This window comes from Hemicordylus capensis, chromosome 2 (genome assembly GCF_027244095.1).
Source record: "Hemicordylus capensis ecotype Gifberg chromosome 2, rHemCap1.1.pri, whole genome shotgun sequence".
Classification (NCBI taxonomy): Eukaryota; Metazoa; Chordata; class Lepidosauria; order Squamata; family Cordylidae; genus Hemicordylus; species Hemicordylus capensis.
In genome coordinates, this window is record NC_069658.1 from 199,180,425 (window position 1) to 199,200,233 (window position 19,809).

The 19,809-nt window shown below is 48.7% G+C and overlaps 1 protein-coding gene across 6 annotated transcripts in view; it reads left to right on the top strand.

The window, feature by feature from the left end:
- Positions 1-19,809, top strand: part of ZNF385A (zinc finger protein 385A) — a 243,799-nt gene that overhangs the window by 112,191 nt on the left and 111,799 nt on the right. The gene's annotated exons all lie outside the window — the stretch shown is intronic.

Sequence of the window (19,809 nt, forward strand, 5' to 3'; positions counted from 1 at the left end):
AATTGGTTAAGTGGTTCATAAGTTAGCCCACTTGCACCTCACAAGTTTACACATCCGCCATCTTGAATTGGTGTGGATGACATCATCACAAACTATGCCATAAGGGTGTCCCTGTGTGTCACTCACTGCAGCTGCACCCAATTTGGTTCAAATGGGTTAGGTAGTCCATAAATTAGCCAGCTTGGGCCTCAGATATTCATGTCGCCGCCATTTTCAATTGGAGTGGATAGCATCATCACACACCACGCCATTAGGGCATCCTTATGTGTCCCTATAGCTGTAGCAAATTTGGTTCAAATTGGCTAAGTGGTTCACAAGTAAGCTCATTTGCTCCTCAAAAGTTTATCCGTCTGCCATCTTGGATCAGGGTGGATGACATCATCACAAACTACGCCATTGAGGTGTCCCTATGTGTCCCTACAACTGTAACTGATTTGGTTCATATTGGCCCAGGTGTTGTGAAGTTGATGGTGGGGTCTCTCTCTCTCTCTCTCTCTCTCTCTCTCTCTCTCTCTCTCTCTCTCTCTCTCTCTCTCTGCCGGGTGATCTCATAAGCCTACTGGAAAGTAGGCTAAAAAGCAAAAATTGGAGAGGGGAAGAGAGCAATATCAGGGCATGGCTTTGGGGCTAAAGGATGTCCTTAAAATATTATTTCCCCTCTTCAACCCTGTTCTTTTTTGTTTTACTGATCTCCTCCTCTGAAGAAGAGTCCTGGTGAACCTGAAAGTCTGCTTTCTACTGTTATGTTTTAGTGTGAGCCCCCTAATAAAAGCCATTAAGCTTGTATTGCTGTTGGGTTGTTTGTTTCTCTGTTACCCCTGAACCTGTGAAGCCGCTCTTGCTCTCCCCCTACCCAAACCTGCAACTTTGAGTACTCACCATTGCCAGCCTTATGTTGAGACTACAATGCCTTGCATCCTGAAAGACCTTTGAGACTTGAGATAGGAGGTGAAGAGCCAGGATATGAATGTGTGAGAGAGGGGCAGTCTTCCTGTGAGGTGGTTGCCTTGGGCGACATTCCTTGAGTGCCTTTGGAGGCAGATCTGACCTCGAGTGGAGGCACCTGCGTAGTTCTATCCAAGCATCGCTGAAATAAGAATGAAAGGAACTGCAGAAGGAACACTGACTGCAGTACCTGGGGATTTTTCCAGTGGGTTGTGCTCCATATTAATGGTACATTGTGAAGCAGCAATCGGGCCATTGGTCCATCCAGTTCAGTCTTGTCTTCATTGGCTGGCGTTGGCTTTTTGGGGTCTTTCTCAGCCCTACCTGCAAATGCTGGCAGGCATCAAGCTAGGTTCCTTCAGCATTGCAAATCAGGTGTTCTTCCACTGAGCTAGAAGGGCCCCATCCCTGAAGAGAGGGAGGCTGTCATTTGTTTTGTCTGCTTCATGCACCAAATGTCTTGAGCCAGCTCTGCATAATCACACTAAAGGCACTTTGTTTTACAGTCCTAAAGTTGTTTGTTTTAAGTACTATATCGGGCAGCAGAGATATAGGAAGATGCTGAAATGCATCATCTTATACCGTGCGGGAAGAGGCAATGGTAAACCCCCTCCTGTATTCTACCAAAGACAACCACAGGGCTCTGTGGGTTCCAGGAATCAAAATCGACTTGACGGCACACTTTACCTTTACCTAAATCAGTACAATCACATTACAATCATGATTGCACTGCATAAGCAGTAAAATTGGTATTGTGCACACTATTTAGCATCCTAGGAATCTTATTATAAGAGCAGGTTCCTAGGCCATAAGGCCATGAAAAGAGAGTTAGGAATTTCTAGTTACATCTCGGAAGCCTGGGAGGACGATTGAGCAGAATCCATGATCAGCGAGGCCGGCATTAACCTAAGAGAGTTGAGAGCAAAATGCAGCTGGAACTTCCAGTACTGAATTGAAGCTGCTATTGGTCCTGACACTTTGTGATTGGGTAGTACTACCCTTGCATCTTTATGGCACAAGCCCTATTTGCCTGCTATTGGCAACAATGGTAACTTTGCTCACTGTAATAATGGAAGTGCCCATCTAGACTAGGCACACCGTGAGTACTGGGAGCAGGGCTTCCAAGCTTCGTATAGTTCTGCCACCCCTTCTCATGAGAAGGATCATGGGCCAAGAAACCTGAAGGACTACCTTCTCCCTTATAGCTCTGCCTGGCCTGTGAGATCATGTAGAGACCTTGCCACCTGAAGCATGATTGTCAGTGATGCATGGGTAAGCCTTCACAGTGGTGGCTTTTGGAACTCCCTGCCCCTTGAGCTTAGGCTTGCCCCCTTGCTGTGGAATGTTAAATGAAGGGGTTTTTAAAAAAAAATTTCAGCAGGTCTTCCCCTAACTCTATTTCTTTGTGATTGTCCTCTTTTAATGGCAGTCTTCTCCTGTGGTTCTACATTTTTAGAGACCTGTTTTACCTCTGTTTTACACAATGGATTTTGTTGTAAGCTGCCATGAATTCATCTATGAATAGTAATGGCATATACATCTTTTAAATGAATGATAAATGAGGCAAAATAAGCTGATTTGTTTTGATTTGTGTGCATGTATGTATGTATGTATGTATGTTTATTTGCAGGCTATACAAGTTCAGCTTTTTTCAGTGCAGAACTTCTGTTGTTTCTAGCACTGAGTGTATGCAGCCTTAACTGGAATCCATTGTAAAGTCAACGTATGGTAACCTTGCTACATCTAAAACCAAAGTCACACGAATTGTTCCAGCCTTGAGTGATCTGGAGTGTTGGAGAGGGCCTAGTCTCCCTCTTATTCTTGGGACATTTCAGCAGAAAATGCTCCACAGTCAGGGTCTTGGTTTCTTCCAGCACCTCTGTGTGTTTCCTTCTGTTGGTCTTTTGCCTTTGCCCATAAGATGTGACATGACTTGATCGTGTGAGTCATCTGAAGCTATTGCTCTGGCACATAAACAGGGGGACGTGAGCAGAGGTGGCCTCCCCATTACATCGCTCCCAGCTCTCTAGTTCTAGCTCCACCAGGGGAGCTCTAGTCTCCATTTGTTTTCTATGGCAATGTCTAGCCCTATTCAGGCATTATGAAAAATGATGTGGTAGGGCAGAGTCTATGGACATGGGCCATCAAGCTGCACCCCTCCCCAATGCACTTTTAAGCCACACCCCTGCCTTTCAGGGATACAGCGCTTTGTCTGGAGAGACAAATGCTGTGCTTGGGGAGATGAGGGCCTCCCCTTGATCAGGAATGGAGATAATCTCTCCCAATGTCTTTTCAGACCAACGCTGTACTCGTGGTCAGCATGGGGATAAGGCTACAGAGCACATAGGCATGAAGCGGGGGCAGGGTTTGCTCATGTGTTTTTGCTCCCCTGTACCTGAATGTGATGTATTCAGGTACGTAACACGTGAACAGGGCTTCTGTCTTTTGGTTTGGCCATGGGTTTTGGCAGATGTTCCTATAGTGTGATAAACTGTGGCCAGGGCTCTGTAGAAGCCTGGCTTGGTGCCTTGTTCCCTGTGACCTTCACATCTTTGTTTTAGTTGTGGTTTAGTAATTTGAGCATCTCTTGGTCCTGACAGTTTCCTCTGCTGGCTGGAGAGCAAGTGAGCGATGGGCAGATTGAGTTCTTGCTGCTTGCTGTCTGCTGGGTGTTGTCTGTCTCCATTTAAAGCTCCTGAACCTGGTTGCTGCTTGAAGGGTGTCAGAAGCATGGGCTCTGTTGAGAGAGCACAGGCAAGAGATCACCTCTGGGGCTGCAGAACTCGAGCTCAAGCACCTGAACTTTGGGCAGTCCTTGGCCAGGACTCCTGGTCCTATTTCCTGCTTTCAGTCAATGGCTTACCTCTGATTCTCCCCCACCCTGCAGTTCAGTGCTTAATTTCCCTATGGTTTAAGGCCAATTGTGTATGGGAGGGGGGAGGGGAGAGTGAGAGGGCGTGCGGCGGGCGCACGTGCAGGGAACAAAATCTGCCCTTCTCCCATTCCGAACGTGCTGTAGAACTGCTGCTACTGTGTGTGTGTATGCGCGCGCGCGCGCACACACACACACACACACACACAGAGAAACCTTGGCTATGTGCTCTCCTTGTTCAGGCAGCTTTTTTGCAGTCCCTCACTCAGGTATCACCCAGGGGAGTGGCCTGGGTGATACCACTCCCAGCACCTGCCTTCCCCCAAACAAAGGGCTTTTGTCACACCTGCTTCCCTCCTCCCTCTTGACCGCACGATGACCTGGCCAAGGAAGAGAACTCCTTCAAGGTTTGCATCTGGTCCCAACCCCTGGGGGGGGGGGATGAAGTCTGTGGCTACTAGTGTTTTAGTTTGTAGGGTGCAAAGGAGCCAGAAGAACTCCTGGCTCTCTCCCCTTTCCCACTGCTGTTTGTTCTCCCTCACCAACCCCTCATCCAGGGTGTACTGGGAAGGCTTTAGCTTGAGAGAGACTGGAAGGGTGTGCTTTCATGTGTGCAAGGTGTTTGTTTCTACAGACTCAAATGAGTGTTGCCTGGTAGTTAATTTATTTTTATTTTATTTTTTACATTTTATATCCCGCTCTTCCTCCAAGGAGCCCAGAGCAGTGTACTACATACTTAGGTTTCTCCTCACAACAACCCTGCAAAGTAGGTCAGGCTGAGAGAGAAGTGACTGGCCCAGAGTCACCCAGCTAGTTTAATGGCTGAATGGGGATTTGAACTTGGGTTCAAATGGGTTATGGAAATGCATGTGAATACAAGCGTGCGGTGTGAGTGTGTCAGTGTGCACTTATGGCTGCTGAGTGTGAGAAGATGTATGTGCCTGTCATGCAGTGCAGCATGTGGCGGCATGTTCGTGCCTCAGAAGGGCACGTTGCCTGTGATGCAATGAAGTGCACACTTGCGTGCATTGGACCCACATGTGCCTGACAAACTTGGTTTTAAAATGCCTTGTGGAGACATGCGCTTCCTGTGCGTTTATGCCTGTCTGGCTCATAAGATGCCTCTAAATACCAGTTGCAGGGGAGCAATGGTAGGAGAGAGGTGCCCTCACCTCTTGCCTGTGGGCTTCTCAGAAGCATCTGTTTGGTGGGCCACTGTGGGAAACAGGATGCAGGACTAGATGTAGGCCTTGGGCCTGATCCAGCAGGGCTGTTCTTATTCGTGTGTGAGGCTGTGGGTGCCTCACAGTATGTTTGTGAGCATAAGTGGGTGAGGGAAAGAAGAGGTGTGTCTCCAAGAGGTGGGAGTGTGTAATGAGGAACAGAGAGGGGTGGGTGGGCAGTGTGTATGTATGTTGTGAAGGCTGCCTCTCTGGTTTCAGGCCTGACCCCTGTTCCAACTCTTTTTAAGCCCCATGCAGCCAAGACTTGCTGAGCACTCCCTGTTTCCCCCCAGCCCATCCCCAAGCCCAGGGACAAACTCAATTACGTTTGGATTTTATTTCAGCAGCAGCTTTTCATGCTGAGACCTGCCTTGGGAGGAGAACAGCTTTCCGAGGTGATGGGATGAGGGGAATTAACTCTCCGTTAAAAGAGGATCGGAGAAACCCCAGAGGCATGCTGGTGGGTGGACTCTTGACCCTCCTCTCTATGATAGGCCTGGTCTACATCTGCTGCAAAACTTGGTGGGATGAGCCTGTTGATTCCTGACATGGGATATGAGCTGAATTACTTAGCCATAAGGTCGGGGGATCATATTTTTGAATGCTCCCTTTCGTTAGAAGCTTTCTGCTCACAGAATGCTAGTACATTGGCAAGAAGGCTGTAGCAGAATCTTTCTCCCTGTTTTTTGTTTCTGTTTTTTTTTTTAATCCCCTGCCTGAAGTGGTACAGTCCATTCTACCACCTCCTTCTGTGAGAATGGAGCAGGCCTTCCTGTATGGACTGCCTTAGGCTGCCAGACTGCAGGTGCCCTAGAAAGGGGTGAAATACTGTAAACACTATCGCACTGTTGTCTTAACATGGATGTCTGGCTTAGTTCCCACGTGGGGCCGCAAGAAGAGTTGCCATGCCCCCCCGAAATTCCGGGTTTCACCCGGTTTTTAAGCCTCTCACCCAGATTTGCCCAGATTTCAGCTTTCATTTTATGTATTTTAAAGCTAGGCTCTAGCCCTTGTAGAAGCGGAGTTATGGAGCAAAACATGCAGTCACTATTCTGCTCAAAAACTATTTCCAAGCCAGTTTACATAATATGCAAATTAGGCACCCAGATTTGGAAAGCCGGAATATGGCAACCCTAGCGCAAGTCCCCAATCCGGTTTAGAGATGTGAAGGCTGGGCAGGAGGGCAGAACAAAACACCCTGGTTTCCTCCCTGCGGGTTTCCCAGGTTTTTTTCAAGGCCTCCCCATCTCTAACCCTGTGCCACCAGGATACAGTTTCATGAAGCAAAAGTTTGAGAGGAAGAGCCCACTGGGCTCTTTTGGGCCTTAATCATATAGTTGCTCTATATCACTTTTCCATTCTTCCTCCATATTGGTTCTGAGGAGATTGAACTTGGTCAAAGATCTGTGGAGTTCCTGTGGGAATGGCTAGAGTCAGGGAAGAAAGGACTGAGGTGAACAGTGGGAGAGGGAGTGGTCCTGTTCATTGGGGGTCCTGTGCTTTGTGTGCACCAAACCTGCTTAGGCTGTGCTTCAATCCCAGACTGGACAGTAGTTGGGGATCATATCCTTGGTGTTCTAAGGTTCTTAAAGTTGGGTTCCTAGATGCTGTTAGACTACAACTCCCATCATCCCCAGCCACAGCAGCCTACACCCAACATCTGGGGGCCAAAATTTGAGAACCCCTGTCTTAGCTGCCTAGTAACTGTGACACCTTTCTTCCTTGGACCATGTAAAATAGGAACATAGGAAGCTGCCATATACTGAGTCAGACCCTTGGTCCATCTAGCTCAGTATTGTGTACACAGACTGATAGTGGCTTCTCCAAGATTGCAGGCAGGAATCTCTCTCAGCCCTATCTTGGAGAAGCCAGGGAGGGAACTTCAAACCTTCTGCTCTTCCCAGAGTGGCTTCATCCCGAGGGGAATATCTTGCAGTGCTCATGCAAATAGTCTCCCATTCAGATGCAACCAGGACAGACCCTGCTTAGCTAAGGGGACAAGTCATGCTTCTTACCATAAGACCAGCTCTGCTCTCCAACACAGGGAAGCAGCAGTGATGGTTCATCTTTCAAAGCCAACAACCCCTAAGACAAATGCCTCTCTGTCCAATGGGCAAGCCAGCCCTGGACAGGAGCTCTTCCCTGATGAGATGCCAGAAATTCCTTATTCCAAGAGGCATCTTGTAAGTTCAAAGGGCTGTCAATTATTTCAAGATATGACAGGTCCACAGGCTGTTGCAGGCGTTCCTTTTTCATGGCACCACAGCTCTAAATGTTCCTTATTTTGGTTTGATATTTTGACCCAGCTACCCTAGTTCTTTGCCATAGGCCTAGCAGGGTTTCCTCACCTCACTGTCTCATCTCAAGCCGGACTGCCTGCTGGAGCCATAGGGAGGTTACCTGGGCCATGAGGTCAGGCTCTACTTCAGAACCCACTCAATGCAGCCTGGCTGTGGAGAAAGAACCCAGGCGTCCTAGCTCCCAGCTTCAGCTCATTATGTCTGTTTTGCTTTGCTTTGCTGGATGACACTTGCATATGCAGAGGGATTTGTGTGTCTGTGTGTGTATGGGGGGGGTGTGTTGGTTGATGCTGTCTGTCCCATTTCTCCCCGCTTTCTTCCCCGTTTCTTCATTACCTACAGCTCTCTGCGGAATCTGGGGGTTGGCAAATGGATTCTGGGGTGGCAATGTCTCTTTCCCCTCTCCCACTTGCCCCCCCCCCCACATCTGCACTCCTTCCAACCCCCTCCCTCTGCTTCGGGCTTGCCCCACTTTTGAACGCCTTTAATTGGCTGCGCTTTCTGGAGCCTGTTATGAGTCGCGGTGGGGGGGCAGCTTCATGACAGCAGGAGAAGGGTGGCTTGGGTTGTGGTGATCGTGCATTTGGGGGGGGGGAGGAAAAAAAGGGAACTAGGAATCACCACGTCTGGGCTATTTCCAGCGTCGTCATTTTACATAATCACCCTGCACTTTTCTGAGTATACAAGTGAGCGAGCGCGACGGAAGCCACCAGGAAACAAGGCCACGGGGGTGGTTGGTCAGGTAACAGGCATGCAAATGGCCTTCCCTACCCCCACCCCTCCCACATCCCAGGCCAGGCATTAGCTGGGACGGGTGGAGGTGGAGGTGCTGTTGTGACTGTTGGATCCACTTCCTTTCTTGACCTTCGGGGATTTTGTCTCTGATGCTCACTGGTCTGAGCATCATGTTCTTGCATTGCCCTCCTCCTACCGCCCACCCCACTTATGAACTGCCTCCCTTGCCTGTTGTGGGCAGAGGAGGTGACTTAGACAAGAAGCTTGCATCTGGCCGTGACACAGGGAGGACCTGGCCTGTGACAAGGGCATTTAGGGAAGTAAGAGCTGTGGCTCCTTCTAAAGCGTTCTCCCCACACCCCTCCTCCTCCTTGCCTGTTTGAGATCTTGTGGCAACTGCATAGTCCTCCTCCAGCAGTCCTTGACATTGAAACTGCAGTGACTGGAGGGGTGCTGGGGAGTTGGGCAGTGAGGATGCACCTGTGTTTTTCCTGGGTGCAGTGGGATTTTGGTCAGGAAAATGGGGTGTGAGGGAGGGTTAAACATCCTTTCCCTGGTGCTATAGCTGTGATCAAATTCAGGGCTTCTTCCTCCCATGCTCTAGCAGGGGAGGAGGCAACCTTGGATCTACTGCTCTTGTTGAACTTCTTGTTGAACAATGTATTATGGCTGGGGATGATGGGAGTTGTAGTTCAGCAACAGCGGGAGAGTCAGCGTTGCCTACCCCCCTGCCGTAGTAACTGCATTAAAAGAAACACATGGACGGAATCTCATGAATCTCCTATATAACATGCAGTGTGGTCCTGAGCTTGCAGAAGAGAAAGGGTGGGTGGTGTCCTCCTTTGCTTCCCAATCCAAAATTGCTGTGGTGTGAAGTCTCTCGGTGTTGAGCAAATCTCTCCCCGACACGCTTTGACGAGGGGCAGGATCCCAACCAGGAGAAAACCCATCATGTTCACCAAACCAGCCCCCGCCCCACTACCGTTATGCCCAGGCCAGGGGTTCTCAATGTTGGGGTCCCCAGATGATGTGAGAAGACAACTCCCATCATCCTCAGCCCTTGTGTGATGGGAGTTGTAGTCCAGTCACATCTGGGGACCCGAGGTTGACACCCGCTGGCCTACAGCCAGGGTCGGCCTGTATGGGCAGGTGGGGCCTTTGTCTCCCAGATCAGGATTGCCAAGGCCAGGCACTGTGGAGCAGGTGACCCAGTGGCTCTTCGGCCCCTCTCTTCCTGACTAAGGCCATCCCGCCCTTCAGAGGGAATGCCAGGTTAGGAAGCAGGCAGCAAAACCTCCCAGAGGAACCTTGGAATGCCCTTCAGATTCCACTCCAGAGAGATTTTGGTTCCAGTCCTGTGCTGCAAGGCAACCACGTGTGCTTTGCACATCTTTTCTGTCCCTGAAGGAAAATGGTCCATAACCGATCCTTGACTGAAGGGAGTAATAGATGAGTGGGTTCCAGAGGGAAGGTGGGAGGTGGCATCCACCCAGGAGAAGTAGTACAGGCCCTTGAAGGACAGATACACAGACCCACCTACACATTTAGTAGCTATTTTCTAAAAAGAGAAACATGGAAAGTCAATTTCTTTGCAAGAGACACCCTTTGGCCTTGCCCCTTATCCTAGATGTGGGTAATGCTGTTGTTTAGTGGTGAATAAAAAGCTACTCTTCGCATGCTCAGAAGTATGTTCTGCTTTTATCCGTGTCCATGTTCCAGGGTTCAGGCCTCACACACTCCATTTACCTGAACACGGCTTTGTAAGCCTTATTTCATATGTTATGGCCTAAAGTTCTCTTCCCCCCCCCTTTACAAGTAACTTACTTAGAACAGAAACAGGGCTTCCTGGGACAAATACATATTTTATTCAATTACATCTGAATATTCTAGTCCACACACCCTGGTTAAATTTCTAGGCTCCATGGCTACCTGGCACCTGGGATTTGTCAAGCCCTGTTTTAAAGTGGGGGCTCTCTCATACTTCGCAGAGGGAGAGCAACTGTCCCTGTTCAGTCTGGCTTAGGATCCCTCCCAACGGCTCTTGCTGGTGCCTCCCCTCCCCCTCCGCCAGGCTGTGAGCCCCTTTCGGACAAGGAACCATCTTCTCATTCCTTTTGCTATGTCAGCTGCTTTGTGAACTTTTGTTGTTGTTGTTGAAAATCAGTATCTGGATGATGATGAATTTTTGAGTTCAGAGAATGGTTTTCCCAGTGAGGTGCTCAGGCATTCCCATTTTTCCTGGATACTTTGCTTCTTCCAGCAGAGGAAGTAGTTTGTCAGCATGCAAACAAACCTACATGCAGACAAACCTGGAAACTGGAGTATTATTCGCACTTGGCTTCAGGCTTTGGGATAAATGTTGAGCGAAGCCACTTCGAAGTACACTCGCGGCATTGAGGGAAGCAGCCCCTTGCAAGTCCACATGGCAGGCATCAGTTTTTTCCTTCCTAGCCAAGGAGGGGGGGAAGAGTTCCCTGCAGAGATAGATCTGCATTTCTGAGGAGACCATGCCTCTTATCATGCTAATGATTCTACATCAGCGCCTCTCCCTGTTTGCTCCGATGTTTTCAGAAAAAGTAGCTTAAAACCAGCATTTTAAAAATCCGAAAATACCTCGAGATAAGCTAGTATTTGCATCACAAAGCCCGACTTATGTGTGGAGTGGATCCAAGGATCTCGTTGGGAGTTCGGGATAAGTTTGGCTGATGTGTGAATGCACACACTCTCTCCTGAAGGAGATTCGGGGCAGAAGCCCTGTGTGTAAAGCCTCCTGGCAGGGTATTCTAGTTTCTAGGTACCAGCATCACATTTCTAACAACAAAAAGGAGAAGGCTTCTGGCATTCTGCTTGCCCCCTGGGCACCTATCCCCAGCTTGTTGCTGGAAAACTTCGTGCTTTCTCTTCCTTACTACACACAAATCCAGACACATAGCACACTGCTGTCGACACCCACACAAATTGCAGTGCCATCTTTTATTGATGATCTGCGTGGCCTCGTTAGGGGGAAAAACATGCTTGTATTAACACAGGCAGATGGTTGGGCTTTTGCTGCTTTGGGCGCTCATGGAGGGAGTGGGAATTGTACGCTCTTGTACCCTCAAATTCAGGGAATACCCCTTTTTTGTACTGAGTTCCTTGACATGCTCTAGGCCAAGCTGCTCAGAGTGGTGGGGAGCAAGCCCCTCTGCCTTCATCTTTTTAACAGAACATAATATAAGAACAGCCCCGCTGGATCAGGCCCAAGGCCTATCTAGTCCAGCATCCTGTTTCACACAGTGGCCCATCAGACGCCTCTGGGAAGACCACAGACAAGAGGTACATGCATGCCCTCTCTCCTGCTGTTGCTCCCCTGCAACTGGTATTGAGAGGCATCGTGCCTCTGAGGCTGGTGATGGCCCACAGCCACCAGACTAGTAGCCATGGATAGACCTGTCCTCCATGAATCTGTCTAAGCCCCTTTTAAAGCCATCCAAGCTGGTGGCCTTTTTGTGCTCAAAGCTGTTCTTCACAGACACGGCTGCAGAGTATCACCTGAGTGTAACTTCCGAGCTTTTCAGTCAGCCTTCCGATATTTAGGACCTGTCCAGATAATTGCTTCAAAATGTTCCCCCTACAGCCCCCTGGCTATTGTGGGGCTGCAAGTGCCAATTCAAAAGTGAAATCGCAATATTCTGTCTGGATGTAATAGAGGAGAGGGGAGTGGCCTTAACTTGGGAAAGGGGAGAGATCCATATCGAGCAGATATTTCCCAAATCTATGATATCCCTGTACAAAGCTGCTGGATTCCTAAAGGTGAGAGGTGCTTGGGCTTAAGACTGTCTGAAAAGCATATCCTCTACTTAGAGTTGCCAGATCAGACCCGGAGATCTTGTCTTCTCATGGCAGAAGAGGAATATATAGCTGCTGTGCAGATTGCTCTGTTCACACTTTGTGTGTTTGTGTGTAAAACTAGCATCCTGCCAGGAAGCATTGGCAGAGGGTTGGCAAAGGAGAGGGGACATTGAAGATAGTGGCACAGCAGATGCAATCTCCCCCCCTCCGGCAGATGTGTGGGACTGTTTTGAGTTAATCATTGGGGACGGAAGTGCATCTTTCCCATGCTCAGGTTGACTCTGTTATTACTCCATATGCACAGCAAGGGCATAGAAACGAGCCTTGTCCCTCTTCACAGTGTGCCCTGGCAATAGCACTGACGGCATTAAGGAAGGGCGTTTGGCCTCTCTGCTGCTGCGTGCGTGTGTGATTTGAAACCCAGAAGGGCCTTATTATCTCCCCGGTCTCCTAGAGAGATCCTCTGGCTCCCATTCTGGAATGTTGCCACTGTGCTGCTGGTAAAAGTGGATGCTAAGCTGCTTTAAGCCCTTGCGCCATCCTAGCCCTCCCAAGCAACGGTGCCAGGGACAGACTGGGCACAACAAGGACACAGATGGTCTTTAGAGCAGCAGGGGGAAGCTCCCCCCCACCCCGCCTTAGGCCAGGAGGCTATAGCTTGGTAAGGGAGCGTGTGCTTTGCATTCAGAAGGTCCCCTGTTCAGTCCCAGGTAGGACAGAAGACCCCTGTCCCAGGAAATCTGGAGAGCCAGTGCCAGTCAGTCCTCAGTGCTGCGCTCGCTGGACCAATGGCCTGACTCCATGGAAGGCAGTGACTTCATATGCTCCCACGGCTCACTCACCAAGTGCACCTTTTAAATGAGCACAGCTGCTCTGCTTGCTCGCTTTGCACGTTGCTGTCGGGGTGAACTGTGTTGCCTCTTAACAACTCCAGGGCGCTTTCCAGATTACATTCTTACTTTGGCTTGGCAGGATCGTCTTGAAACCGTAAATAGAGGGTATTGTGCAAAGCCACCAGCAGGGGGAGCAGTCTTTTATAGCTTGTGCAAATCTCCTACAGCAGGAAAATACAGACCACCCCCCCCCCCAACATTGTAGCACTGTAGCGCAAGAACCCATTGGAAATGTGAACAGCCCTTTGCTGACAGTGCAGGGGTTGCAGTGTCGAAACACAGGCAGTACGGAAGCACACTTAACGGACACGTAGGGACACTGTTGTAGCGGGTAATCTGGAAAGTGCCCAGAAGGGCTTCTTCCATGAGGAGGGAGTGGCTGAGTTTTGCTTCTCCCTTGTGGCTAAAGTAGAAACTGAGAAAGCACACGCTGCTGTGGAGACAGCAGAGCCTGTGTGTCTGTGGTTAGTTCCTTGCTTTCTGTTGCACCCTAGCTCTGCTCTGCCAGGCTAAAGGCAGCAAGCAGAGGCCGGCCAAGGTCTTGAGGCACCTGAGGTGAAGCGCAAAAGGCTGCCTTGCCTCCGACTGCTGGTGGGGGTCAGACCCCTCTCAAAACCAGCCCTTGCAAGCTTTGGAAGTGGCATGGGAAGGGGGCAGGGAGGAGGGAAGGTTGCCAGCAGCCGCCTCCTCCTCTCCTCGTGCGAGCTTTGCAAGGCATGTGAGGACAGGCGCTGCTTGCAAGGTTTGCAGGGCTCCGATCTGAGACCCAAAGGGCTGCTCTGATAGCTGGGGTGGGGGTGGGTATCCTGCCCCCCTGCTAATGCCTTGGTTATCTGTGAAGGGGCTGCCTGTCCCTGATCTCAGAGATGGGGGGGGGGTGTTGAGGGGAGATCAGAGCCTCACACAACCTGGCCTTGAGTGTGAGGCGTCCATTAACTATGATTCCTTATGGCCACTATCCCTGCATCTCTAGGATGGTGCAAGGCTGCAGACAGACCAATGGGTGAGGGGTGGGGGAGGGTAATTTTTAAGAGTTGAAAATGTTTTGCAAGAGGCATCGCTTCCCATGATGTATGCACCTATTACTTTTGTCCTGTCAGGTTATAGAGGTTTGGCAAGTTTCTGAAATTATGCAAATCCCTGCAAAACCTGTTTGGCCAGAGACAAAAGTGGGATGAGACTACTTGCCACAAGGAACCATTTCTCTTTTGGTCCACCTTAGACTCTCTAAAAAGATCAAGCAAAGCCTCTCTTCTACCTCCAGTCTTCCGGGCTGCTAGTGCTGACCAGGGGGAGTGCCCTGTCCATGCAGGGGAAACAGCCAGTCGTGGGGCATCCACTGAGACCCAAGTTATATATTATCTGTGCAGTGTGATTGCTGCCCGCAAACTGCTTGTTCACTTTGAGGTCAGCCTTCACAACAGTCGTATGGGTTAGAAATGTGTTTTCAACACACAACAAACAGGAAATGTTCCTGACCCAAATAGAACTGGATAATTTAGGGGGATTTTTCTATTCATAGGAATTGGAACTGTAACATTGCTCTCTGTGTGAATGACATCTAACTTGGAAAGGTCACTGAGGAAGATGCTTTGACAAAACACTTCTGACATACATTGAAAACTAGGACGATCTAAAGAACTGTAGTACAGTCAAGGCCATTTGTGGACATTAAAATATTTTTGGACATGAAAAGAGCATTTAGAATTATAAGCCTGCAGTATTTTTATGGATGCCAATGAGCAAGGTTGTCAGACCTTATGCTCATGTTTTAAAATGTATCACCAAGTCTTTGTTATATTACAAGCCTGCACAGCTTCAGCCCTCCAATTGTTGTTGGCCTACAATTCCCATCATCCCTGGCTACTGTCTACTGTGGCTGAGGATGATGGGAGCTGTAGTCCAACAATAAATGGAGGGTCAAAGTTATGCAGCCTTGTTATATTATAAGAATACGTATGGTTAGTTATGTGAGTAAACATTTTATGGACCATTATTTATTTGAATTTTAATATTTATGTAACTATGTATTTATAATTATTGGTCAACAAGCACATTTGTTGAATATCATTTGTACTCCTCTCCTACATTACCTAGAAATGTGTTTTCCCTGAAAGTTGAAAGTTTTGTCTGTCAGCACAGCCATGGAATGGTGGAATATACATTTTGCTGGCTGTAATCTCTCCAGTTATTATGACCCCACATATGCACCGTGTTTCACTTCTTGTGGTTCTTATGTTGAAGGAGGCTGTCCTGCTTCCACTACACTGAATGAAAGGTCATGGTGGGTGTTTGGGTTTTTGGGGGGGTGGGTGGGCGGGCTCTCTGCCAGTGAGCAAGAGCTCCCAGTCTGGTTAGGATGGATAGACGTAGACCCAGTTCTCCTCACTGTAATCCTGCTGCAGCTTCTTCTCTGCACTTTGGGCTTCAGAATAGCAGTCGGAACACAAAAAACACCCGGGGGGGGGGCTTTGTGTGACTGCTTCCCACTGGTGTGAGCCCGGGTACAGAATCTGCATTGTGCGCTAGGCAGAGGTGGTGGGAGCCAAGGGTGGGAAAGAACCAGCTTAGCAGTCAGTCTCTTCCCACCCTCCTTCCCAGATGGTGCAGTATCCGTGTGGCAGGCCCTGCAAGCCCCTGAGGTGAATAGGGGCAGATTTGTACCTGCTTGGCTGACATTCAGGTAGCTGGGAATGATGGAGATTGACATTGGACTCAACACCACTGATCATTGATTCTGTTTGTCTTCTGTGCAAAAAAGAAAAAAAAGGCCTCAATTCTGTGTGCTGAATGCATGATGCAGATGGATATATCATGTGCAAGTTAGGGCTGTCAGCCCACGTAAGGTTTTTAAATTGATTAATTGTCTGGTTTAGAAGCAATCAATCAATCAATGGCTTGCATTTAAATACATTTTATGTACTACGAAGCCTTTATCAAGGTGCTTTTTTAAAGCAGGGTTGGGTGGAGCTCTTGAAGGGAGTGGACAGTTTCTCTTAAGTATGGAATAATTTACCATGTTCAGCTATCTGCAGCTCCCCACCCCCCCACCCCCCGCCCTGCCCATACAGCCCATCAGGAAAAGCTATTCTTTTAAAGTTTGGTTTCTCTTCAGTTTGGTGCAGCAAGGATGGTGCTGGCACCTTTGTGTGGCCAGCATAGAGATGGGTCCTTCAAGAGACCTTGATTCTAGGTCTTGCTTATTGTCAGTCCCGTTGATTAATCAGGGGAATGCTGGTGGTAAACTTTCACCTGAGTTTTAAGCTTTTAGTTGATTTGATCACAGCTATTAGTCTTTTGAAGCTTCCCGCGCTGCCGCAACCATGCTTGATTTGCTTAAATGTGCTGCATCAGTATATCTTACACTTGTTCGAATGTCTATCCAGGGCTGTTTGTAATCCGAGCAAAACATAATGGTGATGCTGATTATGCACCTCAAATGCCTGGATTCTGCAACTTGCATAAATGATACACACTCTGGGCATGCAAACACTTCCGCATGCTGCTCAGGGGAAATGAAACGTGTAACTTCTTGTGCAAACTCAGAGATTGGTGTACAAAGGCTTCCTAGAGCAGTGGTGAAGCCAACAATTTCCCCTCTCCCCTTGTCAATTTCACCCCTTGGCAGAGGTGGAGCCAGAGAGAGAGAGAGAGAGAGAGATTGCTTGTCAGTTTCACTCCTGCTGTTTGCGGCCCTTGCATGGGAAACAGATAATGTTCAATTAGCACTGAACTTTCCAGGGCTAGCAACTGGATGCTCAAATATATGTACAGTATAGTAAGCAAGGAGGGAGAGAAAACATCTTTGGGGAAAATATGCATGCATGTGCAGAATTATTTCTTTATTGCATTTATATTGTATCCTTCCTCCAAGAAGCTCAGGGCAGTGTATTATCTTTAAAAACAACAACACCAAAAACACCCCAACATCCCAGTGTGGTTAAGAGAGAGTGACTGGCCCATGGCCATCTCCATCAGCTGCATGGCTGAGGCAGAATTTGAATCCATGCTGCTTTTGTCCTAGTCCAACACAACCAGTGTGGTATAGTGGTTAGAGTGTTGGACTAGGACTGGGGAGATCTGAGTTCAAATCCCCATTTAGCCATGTGACTCTGGGCCAGTCACTTCTCTCTCAGCCTAACCTACATCACAGGGTTGTTGTGAGGAGAAACAACTATGTATACCCCTCTGGGCTCCTTGGAGGAAGAGCAGGTAATAAATGTAAAGTAAAATAAAATAAGATAAAACACACTCTTAACCCCTGCTTAAGTGCACAAGAGGCACTTTTCAAAGTGGCAATTCTCTTATATTTAGCGGGGGAGAGCAACTGTCCCTATTCAACGCAGGCAGTGGTTGTTGCTAGTGTCTACCTTATCTGTCTTTTGGCATTGTGAGCCCTTTTGGGGACAGGGAATGATCTAATTTATTTAATGCTTATTTATCTATGTAAATCGCTTTGAGAAAAGTTGTTGAAGGCAGTATATAAATATCTGCAGTAGTACACCACACTGGAAGCCACCTAATGGCTCAGCAGGGAAGTAACTTGCCTAGGGAGCAAGTGGTTGCTGGTTCAAATCCCCGCTGTTATGTTTCCCAGACTATGGGAAACAGCTATATTGGACAGCAGCGATATAGGAAGATGCTGAAAGGCATCATCTCATACTGTGTGGGAAATGGCAATGGTAAACCCCTCCTGTATTCTACTAAAGACAATCACAGGGCTCTGTGGTCGCCAGGAGTCCACACCAACCCGACGGCACGACTTACTTACACCACACTGGCTCTCCAAGCTGTTTGAAAACTGTCTGGGCCTGATGTGCCTGAGCAATTGTGAACATGTCTTCACGCACATCTTCATCCTCCATGGGGCTCAGGGCAACAAAGAGGAGGTTGTCCCATTTTATCCTCACAACCACCCTGCAAGGTAGGCACTTGGAGAGCCAGTGTGGTGTTTCAAGCACTTTGCAGCACTTTGCACTTTGTGGATACCAAAATCGATGGGACAGAACAATGGAAGAGTCCAGGGCGGGGGGGGGGGGACGGGACGGAAAGTTCCACGTATACCTGGCTGTGGGGTCTGGTGGCTGACAAACCCAGGTTTGCTCCTGTGTGGTCTGAGATTACCCTCTGCACAGTCGGCAAGATGGTGTGCAAAACTGCAGGCCGGGTTATTCTGCTTGCCATGGGCAGGGACTTGACATGGCCCCCAGAAACACTCCCCTGGGCAGCACAGTGGGATGCACTTGCCATCAGAAGCTCCCCAATATCTCTTTCGGGCATCATGGCTGTCTCCAAAGACCCAGGCCAGCATGCTGAGGAATGTGTTGACTGTGCCAGGTTAATGCAGCATGTGATTCTTGAGTTTGGGGGTGGGGGGCACTGTAGAGAACACATGCCCACAAGTGCAGATTTGGATGGACCCGGATTCTTATAACCCCCTTTAGGTCTTGGCAGCAGTGAAGACACAATCAGCTGTGCACCAAGCACTGGTGTCTTCACACTTCATGAACTCATGCATGCACATGCCTACTAAGCAAATACACCAAGCATAAGAACCTAAGCATTAGGCCCAAGGCCTATCTAGTCCAGCATCCTGTTTCACACAATGGCTCACCAGATGCCTCTGAGATGCCGGCAGGCAAGAGGTGAGGGCATGCTCACTCTCCTGCTGTTGCTCCTCTGCAACTAGTATTTTAGAGGCATCTTGCCTCCGAGGCTGGAGGTGGCCTATAGTCACCAGACTGGTAACCATTGATAGATCTGTCTGCATGCAAGCTCCCGTGGTTTTTACCAGTGCTGCACAACTACTTCAGCCCTCTTGTAGATGTTGGACTATGACTCACATCATCCCTGACTTTTGGTCACTGTCTGGGGATGATGGGAGTTGTAGTCCAACAAGAGCTGCAGGACCAAAGTTGTGCAGACCTGGTTCATACTGTTGTTTCCCCACTAGGCATGTGCTTTTTGCATACAGCAACAGATGTGTCTAACACACTTGCACTAAATTTGCTGTGGTGTGGTAGGCAGCATGTTGGACTTGGACTGAGACAACCAGGGATCAAACTACTGTCATGAAGCCCACTGGGGTATAATATAGTCTGTTTGACTGGCCTACCTTGCAGGGTAGTTGAGAGGATAAAATGGGACGACCTCCTCTCTGTTGCCCTGAGCTCTGTGGAGGATGCAGATGTGCGTGCTTGGAATACACATGTTCACAATTGCTCAGGCACATCAGACCCATCTATTGTGCTCCTCCACCTCAAATGTGGCTTTGGGTAATGGTAAAGATATTCAAAACCTGTGTGGTAAGTTAAATTGATATTCTGCCTAAAAAACAACAAAAAGCCTCCAGAATCCATATTGAACATAAACCATCCACATTAGGGCAGTTCACATGATCAGAACTGGGGTCGGAGAAGCTGGGTAGGACACCTTCCTACCCAGGAGCTGTACACAGCTGCTGGGAGAGGTGGGAGGGAAAGTCCTCTGACCCAGCTGCTGCTGCTGAGCATGGACACGTCTCCAACCTTGGTTTTAACTGACAGGTGCGGCAAACAGGAGTGTGCCCGGCTCCTGAATTAGAGGGAGGAGGAGACTTCTTCCGCCCTGATCCTGATCATGGGAACTGCCCTATTGTCATGCCTGATCATAAACACACATGTATCCATGTGTGGTGGGTAAACCCTCTCCCCAAGCCAAAAAACAATCTGATTTAAAACTCATATATTAGATCTGAAACTCACAGTCTGGGACAAATGTTCTGCCAGCAGATTTGGAATTTGAGACGTGGGAACTTGCCTGTGTATGTTTGAAATATCTGTGCATAGCTCCTAGTTACTGTAGGCACTTCCGTCATATTTTTATATCATATTTCTATATCGCCTGAGATAGACCTCTCTAGGCGGTGATCACGATATCTGGTCACTATGACCACAGCTGGATTTCCACCTCCCCCTTTCACTTCAGTTCAAGCCCAAGTTTGCCCCTCTGTGTCCGTGTGGTCATCACAG